Raw genomic sequence first — 16,798 nt, 5'->3', positions numbered from 1 at the left:
TTCAGCTATTCATACTTATTTCTTAGTTACTTCAGGTTATCTTTAAAGTTTTAGTGTCCTAGGCAACTCAAGCAAATATGATGCAAAGGGATGACTTAAACAATGGAAATTTAATGGCTCACTTTTCAGGACCAGGAAAAAGTCCAAATCAAGGCATCATCAAGGTAATGCTTTCTCCTGGAAGACTGGCATTCTAGCATGCTTGGTCCTGTCACATGGCAATGCACTTGCCAGCTACCCCTGACCTCAGGCTACTCTTCTGGGGTCTAGGTTCTGTTGAACTACAGCTTACTTCTTATGGTATTCTCATTGTCTTAATTTCATTCCATTTATAAAGGACTCCAATAATAGGATTAATACTCATCCTGATTGAGTTAAGTCAAACCTCAACTGAAGTAACTTCAACAATAATTCTTACTTAAAATCTGTTGACACCAACAATAATGGATTAAGTTGAAGAACATGCTATTTTGGAGTGCATACATCTCCAAACCAACACATTTATGTCAACACACACACATAAATGCACACATACATGAAAACATTTTATAATAGACACAAATCTAAAGATTTAATCATATAAGAATTTTATTATTGATTATATATTATAAATTGTTTTCTGGTTTGTAGAAATATTGTTTAGACTATAGATCCTATAAGCAACAACATTGATGATTTCTCAGCATTTCTAATAAGTTTTAGAAGATCCTGCATTGCTGAAAAAAATTTTCTTTATGGTAGGACAAGGGAGTAAAGAGTTTATTGCAGGATGAGAGACAAAAAAAAGACATGGTTGTGGGAGTGCTGCAGGGTGAGACTCCCCCTAATCCTGCACTTTTTAATGAATAATCAAACCTTTTACAGTAGCAAAAACATTTTCTCCTCATTTACATTCCATATTCATTTTATTCATATTCCCCATCTGATTTGTGAACTGGAACAGTATTGAATAATAGGTGTGGTATGAATTATACTTGTCTTTTCCTATCTTTAAAAGGAAACTTCTTAAATTTTCAAATTAAATATTATATTTACCATGAGTTTCTCTCTTTATTTATAAGGTTTTTTTGGTTTAGGAAGTTTCTTCCTATCTAATTAAGAAACTCTTTCAATCATGAGCAAGCATCAAATTTCATCAAATGTTTTTATTCTCTTATGAGATAATTAAAGGGAATTTTTTCCCATCAATCTGAAAATGTTGTGAAGTGCATGGTTTAGATTTTCCTAATAATGATCATTTATTTGATAAATCACATTTTTCATTAAAAATTACTTTATATACTACTGAATATTATTTTCTATAATTTTATTTATGTTTTTAGCACAATGATCATAAGTGAAAATGGGACAAAATTTAATTTTTTTGAAACTGTCCATCCTTGAATTATATTTTATATTATAGAACTTATAAAAACAAAAGCTTTAATTATCATTTCTTGATTTTCCAAAACATTTTAATACGTAAGATTTTCTCTTCTAAATTTTATTCAATTTCCCTGTAAAATTATTGAGCTGATATGTTTTGATGTGAAGATGTTTACTTATCAATTAATATCCTTTAATAATATTGTTCAATTTAGTTTTTCTCTGAAGTCAAAATAGGTAAATTACATATTTTTAGAATACTACCTATACTATTTATGCTTTTAGGTTTCTTTTTATGGTATTAATTCTATAATATTCTAATTCTTATTATTTAATTTTCTTATTTCAGAGAATTTTTCAGTTTTATGAAAAATGTTCTATTTCATTTGTTTCAATTTTGTTTTTTTATTAGTAATGGATATTTTATCTTTATCTAGTTTGTTTTTATTCATTTGTTTCTGTATTTGTCTTCTTTTTGTACTTTTTGTGTTATTTTATTCCATATTTTACTAAGTTATTTTCCTTTTCCCTAGATCTCTAATGTGCATATTAAAGCCTTAAAAATATTTTATGGCTTCCTTTAATATAAACACACAGCTTGAGGGTATGGGATTTTTTGTTTGGTTGTTTTGATATTTGCTTTGCTTGTTTTGATTGTGAACCACCCAGTTCATGTGAATTTTGGCTTCAAATCTACCATAGGGCTTGCTAATAATTAAAATTTTATAGAGATAATTTTGCTCTTTCTTTGATCAATCCATGGAAACTTAAACTTTCCTTTCTGGCCAGTGGTAGTTGGAAGAGTGAAGTGAGTTTATTATAGATTTTCATTTATCCCAGGATTGTAGCTTTTTGGAGTTCCAATTTTATGGTGAGAGGGTTTCTATTAGTCTCTCCAAACTTAATGGACCCATGTGTTTCAAATCTGTTTTCTAAAAACAAATTTTAAGGTCTTCAAAACCAAAGTCCAAGTTAATTTCTTCCGGAAAATGCTCTGCTTAACTCTCTGGTTTCCAAGTTTCATCAATTTAATTCTGATTATGAACTGATCGTTCTCGTGCGAGGTAATGGGTAAGGTCCTTTGTCAGAACTTTTATGGTTTAAAGAAAAAACATACTGTTTTCCCTAACATTTTTAGTTGATGTTTGACTGAATAAATTTATAGAAGCCTAATGATGTTTTAATATTAAATTAAAAATATTAATATTAATCTGTTTATTGGCTAACCAAAAATAATTTAACATAGGTGTTTACCAATGTCCAGATCATGAATCATCTGAGTACCAGTCTTTCGTGTCAACTAGATATCATTCTTGAAAATATTCCTTTACAAATAGCTTCATCTTTCACATTGCTTCAAGGGACAGTTAATCACCAATAGAACCAGAACACTTTTGTCACTTAAAAGTCAATCATTGTCATTTCCAAATAGTAGGGCCTGATACCATTATATATATAAAAATCTAGAACCATAAGAAATTATAGACATACTAGCATTTTGACCTCGTTCATACTAATCTTTTTTTTTATTTTGTTATTATCTTTTTTTAGATATTCATATTACCTTTTTTTCTTTTCTTTTCTTCTTATTTTCTTTTAAATGTTACATTAAAAACATGAGGTTCCCAAAGGCCCCCCACCCACCCCCCTCCCACATCAACAATCACTTCCATCATTGCAGCACATCCACTGCACCTGGCAAATACGTTCTGGACCACCGCTGCACCACGTGGACAGTGGTCCACATTGTAGTCCACACTCTCCCCCAGTCCACCCAAAACCATATCTCTTCTTCCTTCTCCTGACCATCAGCAGCCACCGTGGCCACCCTCTCCACATCACTACTACAATTTCTTCCCTTACTAATCACAATAGTTCCCCAGCAGAACACCAGTAAGTCCACTCTAATACATACTCTATTCCTCCATCTTGTGGACCTGAGATGGAGTTGTTTTTAGTGGACTTTGTTATTTTTTCAAAATTGTCTTTTGAATGCCTTGACACCATCACATTCTCATAAACATACATTCATTGAATTTATACACAATTGACAACTTGCCTAGATGTAAAATTTTGTGTACTTTGGCTACTCTCAGCTAACATGGAGGTGAAGAAGGTCAACCACCACACCAGGGAGCCAAGAGTGCCTACAACTGAAAGCAGAATTGCATCCAGCATCCATGTGGAATCTAAACCCCCTCTTGATATAGATGTATAGTGGACACAACCACTCCAGGGTCCACAAGATGGAGGAATAGAGTATGGATTAAAGTGGACTTACTGATATTCTTTTCATGAACTATTGTGATTAGTAATCAAAGAAAATGTGGCATTGGTGTGGAGAAAGTGGCCATGGTGGCTGTTGGGGGTAGGGAGTAGGAGGAAGAGATGTGATGTGGGGACATTTTTGGGGGTTGGAATTGTTCTGGGTGGTGTTGCAGGGACAGTTACCAGACATTGTATGTCTTTCCATGGCCCACTGGGTGGACTGTGGGAGAGTGTGGGCTATGGTGCAGACCATTGACCATGATGTGCAGCAGTGCTCAGAGATGTATTCACCAAATTAAATGAATGTCTCATGATGATGGAGGAGGTTGTTGTTATGGGGGAAGGAGTGGGGTGAGGGGTGTGGGGGGTATATGGGGACCTATTATTAAAAAAATTAAAAAAATAAAGAAAAAAAATAGATGGTTAAAGTTAATTTGCCAATGACTTTTTCAGTGTTTGATTAAGTACCAAATTTATGCTATATTTATGCTGTAACAGATTTTGCTAGAACACCTTGTTCTCTTTAACCTGAAGATTGATATCCACTGTTGTTTTGAAAACATTTTATTTTATTGTGCATTTGTTGTTTGTTTCCTATTTTATGTGTCTGTCCATGTGTCAGATGTTTACCCTATGCTAGACAATTATAGTTTTTAAATATACATCTTCTGTTAACTTTTCAAGTATTTAGACAATGAAATTATTTCCCTAGTTTCAATTTTGATTCATGCTGAAACTTACGTAGTTTCCTATTTTTCAACTGATTTTATTTTTTAGATGATTTCATTGTATTTTTAGCCTAGCATTTCTGACTTTTCCAGATCTGATATTCCACTATCTGATTTTATATTGATTTCTAATATTTATTTTTTTAAAAAAATCATTAGAAACTAGCTGTTCTTTTAAAAACCAATCTGCTCCTCAGCATTTTAGTAACTTCATCTATTTACATATACTGAGACCACTGATGTATTTTTACTTAATTATATTATAGTCTTTTTTTTTTTTCTTTTCTGTAGAGGCTGCTGTCAACCAAGTCACTGCAGAAAAGTGGTCTCCACATTATGTCTGTATTAAAAATATGTTAACCTGTATAGAACTGGCAGATGCTAATTTAAATCAGATCTGTGGCTGTGAGGTAGTTAGGAAGTGGAACTTTTAAGGAAAGAAGATGTTTTAATTTGCTAAGTGTTGCTGGGAGATACACACCAGAAATGTGTTGACTTTATATGAGGACTTAATAGGTTAAAAGTTTACAGTTCTGAGGCTATGAAAATGTCCAAATCAAGGCATTATCAGAGATGCTTTCTCACTGAAGGTCAGCTGCTGACAATCCTGGATACCTTCCATGTGGCAAGGCACGTGGAAGTATCTGCTTCACTTCTGGATTTCATTGCTTCAGCTTCTGGTTTCTCTGCTTGTGGCTTGCTCTTTCCCAGGGTCCTCTTTGAGCTCTTGGGTTCTGTCTCTAAATCTCTGTGGAGTTTTTTTTCTGAAAATGTGATTCTGCATGTTTTTACCATTTATAAAGGATCCCAGCTAGAAGACCAAGACCCACCCAGCATTGCCTCACTGAATTAAAACAATCAAGGGCCTCCCAATTGAGTCCAATCCAATCAAAGGGCCCCATACCCACAGGAATGGATTAATTCAAAGAACATGATCTTTTCTGGGATCCACAAAAAACTTCGGACTGTCACACTACACTCTATGGATCCCAAAAAGTCATGCTCTTTTCATATGCAATGTGCATTCATTCTATCATAATATTTCAAGAAGACTTAAATCATTACATTAACAATGCTAAGTATAAATCACATCAAACTCAGTTACAGACATGTGGTCTTTCTTGGGGCAAAATTTCCCTCTGGCTGTACACCTGTGAAACTTAGAAAACAAGTTATCTACTTCCATTTTACAAAGGAAGAACAGTCATAGAAAAAAATGTTCCCATTACCATAGGGAGAAATATGAAGGGAAACTGGGACCCAAGGTCCCACACACTTCTGAAAACCTGGGGCATACTTTGCTAGTTTTCAAAGTTTGCGAGTCATCTATAGACTGATGGACCACATGAAGCGGGAGTCCTACCCTTCACAAGGATTTGCCCAGCAGCCATCTTCTCTGTTCCACCCTCATCAAGCATCTAAGAGGACCCCAAACTCCAGGCCTCAGCCTCCAAGAACACTCAGGTGATGGCCAAAGTCTTCTCAATCCAGGGCACAGGCCCAACCTCCTCAGAACAGTGGAGTGTTTATCTAACTCTCTACAACCCCTGGAGAATTTCCTCCACCTTTCTAATGTATGGGGTAGCAGCACTCTCCTTGAGCAAAAGGGTGGAAGTCCCACCCTCTTCAAATGCTGGGGAAAACATGCCTTTTCTGCATACATGGGTGGGTTCCCTCTTTTGGCCTGAGAAGATGTCTTAAGTCCAGACCTCAGTTTCCCCATTTTTTTCTCAATTTAAGCCTGATTTTATTTTGCTTTCATCATGCAGGTCATGTCATGTCAGCAGGATAGTGAAAATTTTGATCATATACATACATAATGCAGACTTCAGTTTTTAATTTCTTGTGCACTCATAACTCCAGGTCAGTAGCCAACATTTTTGCCAAATCTCTAAGTTGGTGAGTAGAGCACTTTGAAATTATTTTATGAATCTCCAAAAGAGAAAGATAATATTTGTGGGCTTGTTCACTCCTGTGGTTGTGAGATGTTTTTCAATTGGACTACATCAATGAGGCATGATTCAGGTTGAGTCTCGGCCCTCTTGTTGTATCAGACGAAATATGGAGATACACTGGAAAAGAGACCACCACCATATTGGATGCTACCATATGACAGACAGGAGAAGCTCAATCAGCTGAGACCCTGAGGAGAGATGAGCTATTTGCCTAATAGCTTGCAGCTGAAATCAGGAAGAAGGTGGAGCAGCCAAGCCTGAGAGAAAAGGCCGAGTGAGAGAGAAGCCCTATGACTTGTTGCCCTCAGCTGACCGCCTAGGAGATGGTACAACCCAGGTGGAAGGCAGAGACTAAGCAGAGTTCATCAGCCATTTTGCTTCAACAAGAGGCAGATGACTGGGGTGAGAAAGCACCTGTTATGGTAAATTGAGATGGACTTTTCAATGCCTTGGAACTGTAGGATTTTACCCCCAATAAATACCCTTTATGAAAGCCAACACATTTCCGGTACTTTGCATCAGCACCCATCACAAAATAAAAGAGTGGACATTATTTTCTCAGTTCCTTTTTGAAACCCTATTCAATTTTCCCAGAGTTATCTTGAAATGTACTTCTAACACAACTTCATCCAGGAAGGCACTCTCAATTATTTTTCCTATGAAGGCTGTTTTAGTTTTCTAGGCTGCTGAGAGAAGATACCATGAAATGATATCTCTTAAATAATGGAGATTTATTAGCTTAAAGTTTGAGGTGGAGGAAAAATGTCCAAATACAGGCATCACTGATGTGATGCTATCTTCCCAAAGAAACTGATCCTTGGTTCCTCTGCAACAAAGGAAAGACCAGCACATGACAATGTCTTCTGGTCTTTCCTTCTCTTCCAGGTGTTCTTGCTTTCAGCTTCTTGTTTCAGTGACTTTCTCTCTCTGTATTCATTCCATTTATAAAACACTCAAGTAATAGGACTAAATCTCACCTGAATGAGGTGGACACACTGTAAATGAAATAGCCCCCAAAAATGATCCTAATTACAATGGTTTACACACATAAGAATGGATTAAATTTAAGAACATAGGTTTCTGGGGGGTACATGCAGCTTCCAACCACCACACTACACCTTCTGGACCTCAGCAAAGACATGTTCTTTCCATATGCAAAATATATTCATTCCATCACAATATCCCAGACACATGAAGTCATTTCAGAAAGAGATGCTTAATAGGAAGTTTCATCACATGTGCAATGAGTGTGGTCTGTCCTGAGGAACAATTATCCGTGTTTCTGGAACTGTAAAACCCAAAGAACAAGTTATCTGCTTCCAATATACAAAGGAGGGACAGGCATAAGATAAACATTCCCATTATAGGAGGGAGAAATTGGAAGGGAAACAGTAGTCATGGGCCTCAAACATTCCCAAACACTGCTGTGGATACTCCATTAAATTTCAAGTTCTGACAGTCATCAGTGGAACAATGCTTTCTCCTTTCAGCTGTCCAAGAACTTTTACCATGGTCATGTTCTCCCTGAACACTAGGGAAAGGCTGCAACCCATTCAATCATTGGGATGGTGGCCAGCCACTCTACAATTTCCAGGACATAGGGTCCAACCTCATCAAGCATTGGCATGCTGGTCAAACTCTCTTCAATCCCTAGTACATCTGAGAAAATTAGGCTATCAGGACTCTTCTGAACAATGGGGCAGAAAGTGCACTCTCTCCAAGTGCTGAGGCATACTCACTTTTCCCATGCATATGGGCAATTCCACACTCTTGGTCTGAGAAGATGTCTTCAGTCCATAACTCAGCTTTCATGGTCCTGCACTTGACATAATTTTTCTTGCAACCTCCTGTTTTCTCTCCCTTTCTCAGTCTTAGTATGAGTTGGCAATGGTTCCATTCATACAGATCTTGCAAAAAAAAAAAAAAAGGTTTTGCACATAGTGCCCAAGAGTCCAAACCATCAGGTAAAAGACCTTTCCACAAATCCTTCCTTCATAACTGCATCTCCAGTCCTGTCTTACACTGAAATGGCTGACTGGATCCATGTTCAGTTAAGCCCTCACATGGAGCACTATTCTCTGTGTACTTGCTTTCCAGAAACTCCATAATTTCCAAGCTATTAATTTCCACTTTCTTTGTGCCCAGGAGTTAAGTTCTCAGCTTATCTCTTTCCTCTCACATTTTACTCTAAGTTCTAAGAAGAAACCAGGGTGTACTTTCTATATTTACTTTGGAAACCTCCTCAGCTAAATATGCAAGCTTATCATTTGCAAATTCTACCTTCCCTCAATATCAGAACTCAATTTTGTCAAGTTCTGTAGCCAAGTTCCAAACCAAGAATCACCTTTCAGTTGCCAAAAATACATTCATTATTTTCTTCTAAGACCACATAACAAGTATCTTTTGCATCTATATTTCTAAAAAAGTAGAGCCTTCAAAGCAATCTAAGACTTTTCTATCAAGCACTTTACAATTTTTCCAGCATATACTCGTTATCCAATTCCAAAGCCATTCCCAAATTTTTGATATTTAATGGAACAACAGCACCCACTCTCCTGCCACTTAATCCATTTTAATTTCCTAGGTTGATGAAGCAGATGTCATGGAATGGACCTAGGAGATATCCAAATCAAGATGCACCAAGGTCATGCTTTCTTCCCAAAGTCTGGTTGTTGGTGATACTTTTTCCCTTTAATGAATGGCAAGACACATGGTGGCATCTGCTACTCTCTCCCTTCTCTTAAAGTTTTCTTTGTTTTGTTCATGGTGCTCTCTCTCTCTCCCTCTCTTCATTCTGTTTATATATAATCCCAGTAATAACATTAAATTTCATCATATATGAAGTGGATTAAACATAATTGAATAGCATCATCAGAATTTCCTACTTACAATAGGTTTATACCCACAGAAATGGGTTAGATTTAAGAACATGTGTTTTTGTTTTTTAGGGGGTACATACAGCTTTCATCTACCACACAGGCATTAATATCAACTTATATTTTCACGCCAAATTCTGATGCTTCCATGATAAACATTATTCTCTTGCCTTAATATTAGAATTATCCAGAGGGTTTTATGTAAATTATTTTTGGAATTACGATATGCATGTCTAAGAAGTGAACGGCATGATGAATGTTCAGAAATTGAAGATATCTTTACGACCAACACTCCGAAAACTATCGGACTTACATCTTCCTCACAGTTCTGGCTCTGAGGTTTTAAATTTTTGTCTGATACTCGGTAAGTTTCATTTCATGTTTTTTGGGTTTTTTTTTTTAAGATTTATTTTATTTATTTTTCCCCCCTCCCCTCCACCCCTGTTGTCTGTTCTCTGTGTTCACTGGCTGTGTGTTCTTCTGTGACTGCTTCTATCCCTATCAGTGGCACCAGGAATCTGTGTTTCTTTCTTTCTTTCTTTCTTTTTTTTTTTTTTGCATCATCTTGCTGCGTCAGCTCCCCGTGTGTGCGGCGCCATTCCTGGGCAGGCTGAACCTTCCTTGGCGCTAGGCGTCTCTCCCCACGGGGCACACCCCCTTGCGTGGGGCTTCCCTATGCAGGGATACCCCTGTGTGGCAGGGCACTCCCTGTGCGCATCAGCACTGCGCATGGGCCAGCTCCACACAGGTCAAGGAGTCCTGGGGCCTGAAACGCGGACCTCCCATGTGGTAGATGGCCCCTATCCACTGGGCCAAGTCTGCTTCCCCATTTCATGTTTCAAGCTTGACTTTATTACTACTATTTAAAATTGTATTATTATATTTGACATTTCTTCATGCATGTGAAATGGAATGATGGGGTGTTTGCTACATAAGTTTAGGCCATAACATTGATCAAATATCCCTTTAGCCTTATACAAATACTGTTTGTTGTCCTGCTGATTCTCAGAAACTGTTTCCAATTTATAACTCAAAATGTTTGTGTGTGACTGCAGATTTTTGCAAAAAATCATGTTTTAGTCCACTTGAAATCTTATGAATTACAGAGCTTTTTGCTCCACTGATCTTGGAATTCTTTGCAACTTCGGGTGAGAGACTCCCTCCATCAACACCATCCTGGAGCCTGGGTCCATTCTCAAATGACAATAGCCATGGGAGAAGGATGGGCCTGTGGACTTTTTTCTGATGAACCTTATCTTTTCCAAAAAAGGATACAGTGTAGTTCAACTTAAATTTTAATAATCCTGACATATTTGGCCCAGAATGGATAAGGCCTGAAAAAGCTGCTGAGTAGTATCAGATTCCACTGTTGCCTGCAGCCTGCAAGCATGCATTTCCACTCTATTATAATTTATTCCCTTTTATTTCCTTTAAACCTTTTAAAGATAATATGGAAGATTGAATTCTCAAGACACTGCATTCAGAAAAAAAAATTTAACTTTTATTTTCTTAAAGTCTACACTTTCTCATTGTTAATTGAAAATGGAACATTTGGGAAAATAAGGCACTCTATATTTGTTCATTTGGTACATTTATTTAAGGTTAATATATTATCTTGATTTATACTTAAAACTAATAATTTGACTTGATGTTTTATTATATCTTTTCTATTTCTCTCTTAAGTAATCATTGTTTTTAAAGATTGAGTGAATTGCAGAACCATCAACTTGATAATAAATAAAATTCTGGCTCGATGTAACTAAGACCCTATTCTGAAATGACTATCAGTACTTTACCATAAGCTTTTAAATCTTAGTTTAAATATTTTTAAAGCTTGAAAAACATTATACAGTATTTTTCTGATTGCAACAAGTGTTTTTTTTAAGAATTTATTTTATTTATTTATTTCTGTCCACTCCTTGATTGTTTATGCTCACTCACTGTTCGTCTTCCTTTCAGGAGGCACCAGGAACCAAACCCAAAGCTTCCCAAATGGGAAAGATGTGCCCACTCACCTAAGCTACCTCTGCTTTCTCCTTTGTTGTGTCTCTCTTTATGGTTTCCTCCCTGTGTCTCTTACTGCATCATCTTGTATCATCTTGCTGCACCAGCCCATCACATCAACTCGCTGTCTTGCTCATCTTCTCTAGGAGAAACTGGGAACTGAACCTAAGACATCCCATGTGGTAGGAGGAAGCTCAGTCGTTTGAGCCACATCTGCTTCCTGACAAAAGTGTTTTATTGTCAAATAACCATTAGGGTGAGCATTAACAAATGAATTAATTTACAATAGTGGTTCTCAAATTTTGAGAGATATTGAATCACATGAGCAGCTTTTTTGGTAACATACTGTAGTAGTTTGATATTTTTTATGAATTCCAAAAAAATAGATACTGGATTATATAGGCACCTATTTCTGTATTTGTATCACTAAATATTTTTCTTGCTGTTTCATCCAATCATTGGCAATCTTGTTATCTCTCTCTTCAAAATCCAGCTCCTTCTTGACTATCTTTCACCTGTTCTCTCTTGTCTTGGGTATCACATTTGTCTCCTAACCTGTCTCTTTCCTTCCATTCTAGCACTTACAGTGTCTTTTTCACACATTGCCAGAGTTTTAATTTTTAAATATTATGTTGCTCTCTTGCAAAAATCCTTCTGAATGGCTTTCTATCTCAGAATAAATCCAAATTTATGAATTAATTTAAATGTATATAGGTCATCCATTAAGATTACCAACAAAGCCCCATATACACTGGCTCACGACCTTGTCTCTGAACAATTTTTCACTTGCTTACTCAACTCCAGTCATACTGATTTGTTTTCAAATCTTCTCTCCTCACTGTCTGTAATATATTCTTCCAGGTATTAAAATAGCATGCTTCTTCCTTTTTACCAAGTTTCTGTTAAAATGTCACAATCACAAGGATGACCCACTCTGAAAGAACACCACACTGTCTCTTTCTTTCTACACTCTCATATTTATTTTTTTTCTAATAGACATTGCTGCTGGACAAAGTACTTTGTTTGTCTCTGCCTCTAAGAGGTAATTTCTATGGGGGCAGAGAATTTTTTATTTATAGTGCTTTAACCCCTGCAGTACATGTAATTTTACCTGGGCTATATAGTACATATGCAATAGTTATTTGTTGAATGAATGAAATAATATGAATTAAAGGGTAAAAACTTCCTGAACATTGCTAAATAATACGGGTGATAAATGATATTTCAGTTAGTCATCGCTGCATAATCAAATTCCCCCATTTTCTATAAATGAAAAGAAAGGCTGAGTTAGACAGCAGTTGAAAGTCCCGCTTCTCTTTTAGGGAAAAGCAGATTCATTATAGAGGAAAATGATTACATTCAATAGTAAATCTTCTCATTAAAAATAGAAATATTAAATTTTTAAAAATAAAAATTTAATTGCACAAAGTAAAATAGGCAATCTTATCACAAATCAGAGGTTAAGATTACTTAAAAATATGGAAAAATAGTAATGTAAATATTTTAATATTATACATTCTAAATGTTCAAAAGTATACTGTAAGTATCCTTTCATAATACTTTCTGATTACATTCTCAAAAAGCAAAGAACAATTTAGAATATTGAAAAACAGATTTGATTCTCATAGGAGAATAAATAACATTTGGCTTTCTTTGAGGTAGTTAGAAGTGAACTTCTATTATAAAAGAGAGATTTTTATCATTAAATTTTTAACAGGCAAAGGATGTGTACAGCTTCAAAAAGCTGGTGTGATTTTAGCTTCAATTTCTTTTTCCTCCTCAAATATTAAAGGTATTTGCAGATCCTTAGACCTGTTTGTCTACTTAGCCAAGTTAAATTAAAATGCAAGATGATAATCTATTGTTAGATTATTTTTCCAATATTGACAATCAGGTTCTTTTCATAATGAACTTTTCCCTGTGCTAGCTACTTCAAATCTTTTTATCCTGTACCCATAGGATTGAACATGATTATGAAAGATAAACCTTAGTAATAAAAGATGAAAAGAGGTTATGACATTCTTATTAAACAGAAAAAGGCAACTTCTTTTGATTCTAATCTTATAGTTACGAGCATTATTAGAACATTATTAGAACTACAGGAAATAAGCATATTTATTCATAAGATCTGCTCTCATAAATTATATTTTGTAGAGAGGAGAACATTTACTAAACTACAGCATTATGACTCCTTTTCTACCTTATAAAATGCTTAATGTAAATGTCATCTTTACTGTAGAGCAAATGCTTAAAATATGAATGTGTTTAGTAATAAACTAAGACATAAATTGAAATTCACTTCAAGAGAGTAAATTATTGAGAGAAAAGGAATATTTTAAAATAATTTTTAGTACAGAAGTTGTGAACTTTTGAAACAATCATGCACATGTGTAGAATTCCCATACAACACCCTTTCATCAACTCAGCTGTGGAATATTTGTCATAGGTTATTAGATAATATCATCAGACTATGTCACAATTTGATATTAGTTATGAATTCCAAAAAAAATATTGATTGTATTTGTAACCTGGTCTGTTCTTCTGCACATGATGTCCTTTGATTGATTAAAATTCAAAGACTTTACATTTATTTGATTAAATCAAGATTAGAACCTTGATTTGACCATGTCATTAGGGTGACTTAGTTTGAGCCCCATCCCCTTTGTGGACTATATAAACGGATACTCAATCAAGAACACAGAAACAGATATGTGAGAAAAGAGAGTAAATACACAAAGAACACAGAGGAAAAGAGACAGTTCCACAGACAAGGAAGAGGCTCTGGGAAAGGAGATGAGCCTGATATTTGCGCTGAAGTGAACAAAGCGGCTCTGGGAAAGGAGATGAGCCTGATATTTGCGCTGAAGTGAACAAAGCAGCTGAGAGGCCCTTTGAGGAGAGCCTTATGCCAGCCTACAGCTGAGATTGGAATAATCAGGGACCACAGAGCCTTAAGAGAAAGAAGAAAAGCTGAACTCTTACAGACATTGACTACCATTTTGTTTTAATCCCAGGGCAACAGATATTTGGTGAGGAAGAACCTTTTTTGTTCCTTGAGTTGACTCTTTAGAGCCTTGTCACTATAAGCTTTTACCCCCAAATACACACTCTTTTTAAAAGGCAACTGATTTCTGGAACTCTGCCTCAGCACCCCTTTTGCTGATTGATATATACTGCTAACTGTAGACCATAGTGTATATTTGGCATATTTTTTCCATGACCCCCCCCCTTTTTTTTTAACACAGTGCATCTTTGGCATTTATGCAAGAATATTACATTAGTGCTATTAACTATAATTCATAGGTTACATTAAATGTATTTTTCACATGCCTCACATTCTTACCTCCCTGCAATAGAACCTTTTTGCATTTGTAGAATTAACCACAATTCTCACCTACCTCTAGGTTCCCAGTGTTATTCAGCACCTAGATTATTCTCTAGTTTTCTTTCAATTGACTTTTATATCCAGAAATGACAATTTTCAGTCACAGTCCTATTTGTAAAACAGTTGCTGCTCACTATGATGTGTTGCCATCAATTCCATCCATTTCCACAGCTTTACAGTCAAATTATTTAAAACTTCTACAGACAGTAAAACTCAACCTTCCTTCTCAGGACTCCTCTTATCTCCTAATGATCTAGGTTTTAACTTCATGCACTTATTCTTCACATTTTTTATATCAGTGAGACCATGCCATATTTGTCCTTTTGTTTCTGACTTATTTCACTTAGTGGTAATGTCTTCTTCTTACTGCAGGGTAATATCTCATTGTATGTAAAGAATGCATTTTTCATCCATTCATTGGTTGATGGACACTTGGGTTGTTTCCATCTTTTGGCAATTGTAAATAACACTGTTAAGAACATCAGTGTGCAAATGTCTATTTGCTTCAGAGTTTTTAGTTCTTCTGGATATAATCCTAGCAGAGAAATTGCTGGAACTTATGGCAGTTTTATATTTAGCTTCCTGAGGAACCACCAAACTGTCTTCCACAGAGACTACTCCATTTTACAATCCCACCAACAGTGAAGGAGTGTTCCTGCATCCTCACAACCACTTCATTCTTTTCTGATTTTTAAAATAATGGCCATTTTATGCAGTGTGAGATGGTATGCTATTGATGTTTTGATTTGCATTTCCCACAATAGCTAGTGATAGTGAACATTTTTCATGTAATTTTTGGTCATTTGTATTTCCTTTTTGAAGAAATTTCTCTTTAAAACTTTTGCCCATTTTAAAATTGGATTGCTTGCTCTTTTCTTGTTGAGTTGTATGATCTCTTATATACAATGTAAATCGAATCTTCGTTGGATATGTGGTTTACAATAACTTTCTCCCATTGAGTGGGCTGTATTTTCAATTTCTTGGAGACACTCTTTGAATCACAAAAGTGTTTAAGTTTGAGAAGTTCCCACTTATCCAGGTTTTCTTTCATAGTTCATGTTTTGGTGTATAGCTTGAATCCACCACCTAACCACCAGGTCTTGAACTTGTTTTTCTACATTTTCTTCTAGGAGCTTTGTGGTCTAGCTCTTATATTTAAGTCTTTGGTCTATTTTGAGTTAATTTTTGTATAAGGTGTGAGATAGGGTCTTCTTTCTTTCTTTTGGATATAGATATCCAGTTCTCCCAGCACTATTCATTGAATAGATCGTTCTACCCCAGCTGGGTGGGTTTGACAGCCTTGTCAAAAATCACTTGACCATAGATGGGAGGATCTATTTCTGAACCATGAGTTTGTTTCCATTGGCCTGTGTCTACATTTATATGAGTACCATGCTGTTTTTACCACTGTAGCTAGGTAGTATGGTTTAAAGACTGTAAGTGAGTCTTCCTTTCCTATCCTATCCTTTTTAAGAAATTTCTGGCTATTTAGGTACATTTACCCTTTCAAATAAATTTGGTAATTGTGTTTTCCATTTGTTAAAAAAATGCTGGTGGAATTTTTATTGGGATTGCATTGAGTTTGTATATCAATTTGGGCAGAATTGACCTCTTAATGATATTTAGTCTTTCAATCCATGAGCATGGAATGTTCTGATTATTTAGGACTTGTAAATTTTATTTTAGCATAGTATTACAGTATTTTTTAATACAAGTGCTTTACAACATTGGTTTAGTTTATTACTAAATATTTGATTCCTTTAGTTTCTGTTTTAGTCAGCCAAAGGGGTCCTGATATAAAATACCAGAAATCTGCTGACAGATACTAGGTCATAAAGCATAAATTACTTACCTCACCAAAGTCTATTTTCATGTATTGGAGCAAGATGCCTGTTGAAGACTACAAGAGTTCAGGCTTCCTCTGTTCCTCCCTTCCAAGGTCTAGCTTCAGTTTGGGTTCAGGGTTCCTCTCTTCCCAGGCTTGCTTCTTCCTGGGCTTACTCAGGGTTCTTCTCTTCCTGGGGCTTGCTTCTCTTTCCTCTGTGTGCTTACTTCCTGGGGCTCCTGCTAAAGACTTCAGCATCAAACGCCAACATCAAACTCCAACATCAAAAACTCTCAAATCTGTCCTTTGCTGTGCCTTTTATCTGTGAGTCCCCACCCACCAAGGAGTGTGGACTTAACACCCTAATGATGTGGCCCATTCAAAACCCTAAT

The sequence above is a fragment of the Dasypus novemcinctus genome, chromosome 1, assembly GCF_030445035.2.
Source record: "Dasypus novemcinctus isolate mDasNov1 chromosome 1, mDasNov1.1.hap2, whole genome shotgun sequence".
In the NCBI taxonomy this organism is placed as follows: Eukaryota; Metazoa; Chordata; class Mammalia; order Cingulata; family Dasypodidae; genus Dasypus; species Dasypus novemcinctus.
This window is presented reverse-complemented; position numbering follows the sequence as displayed.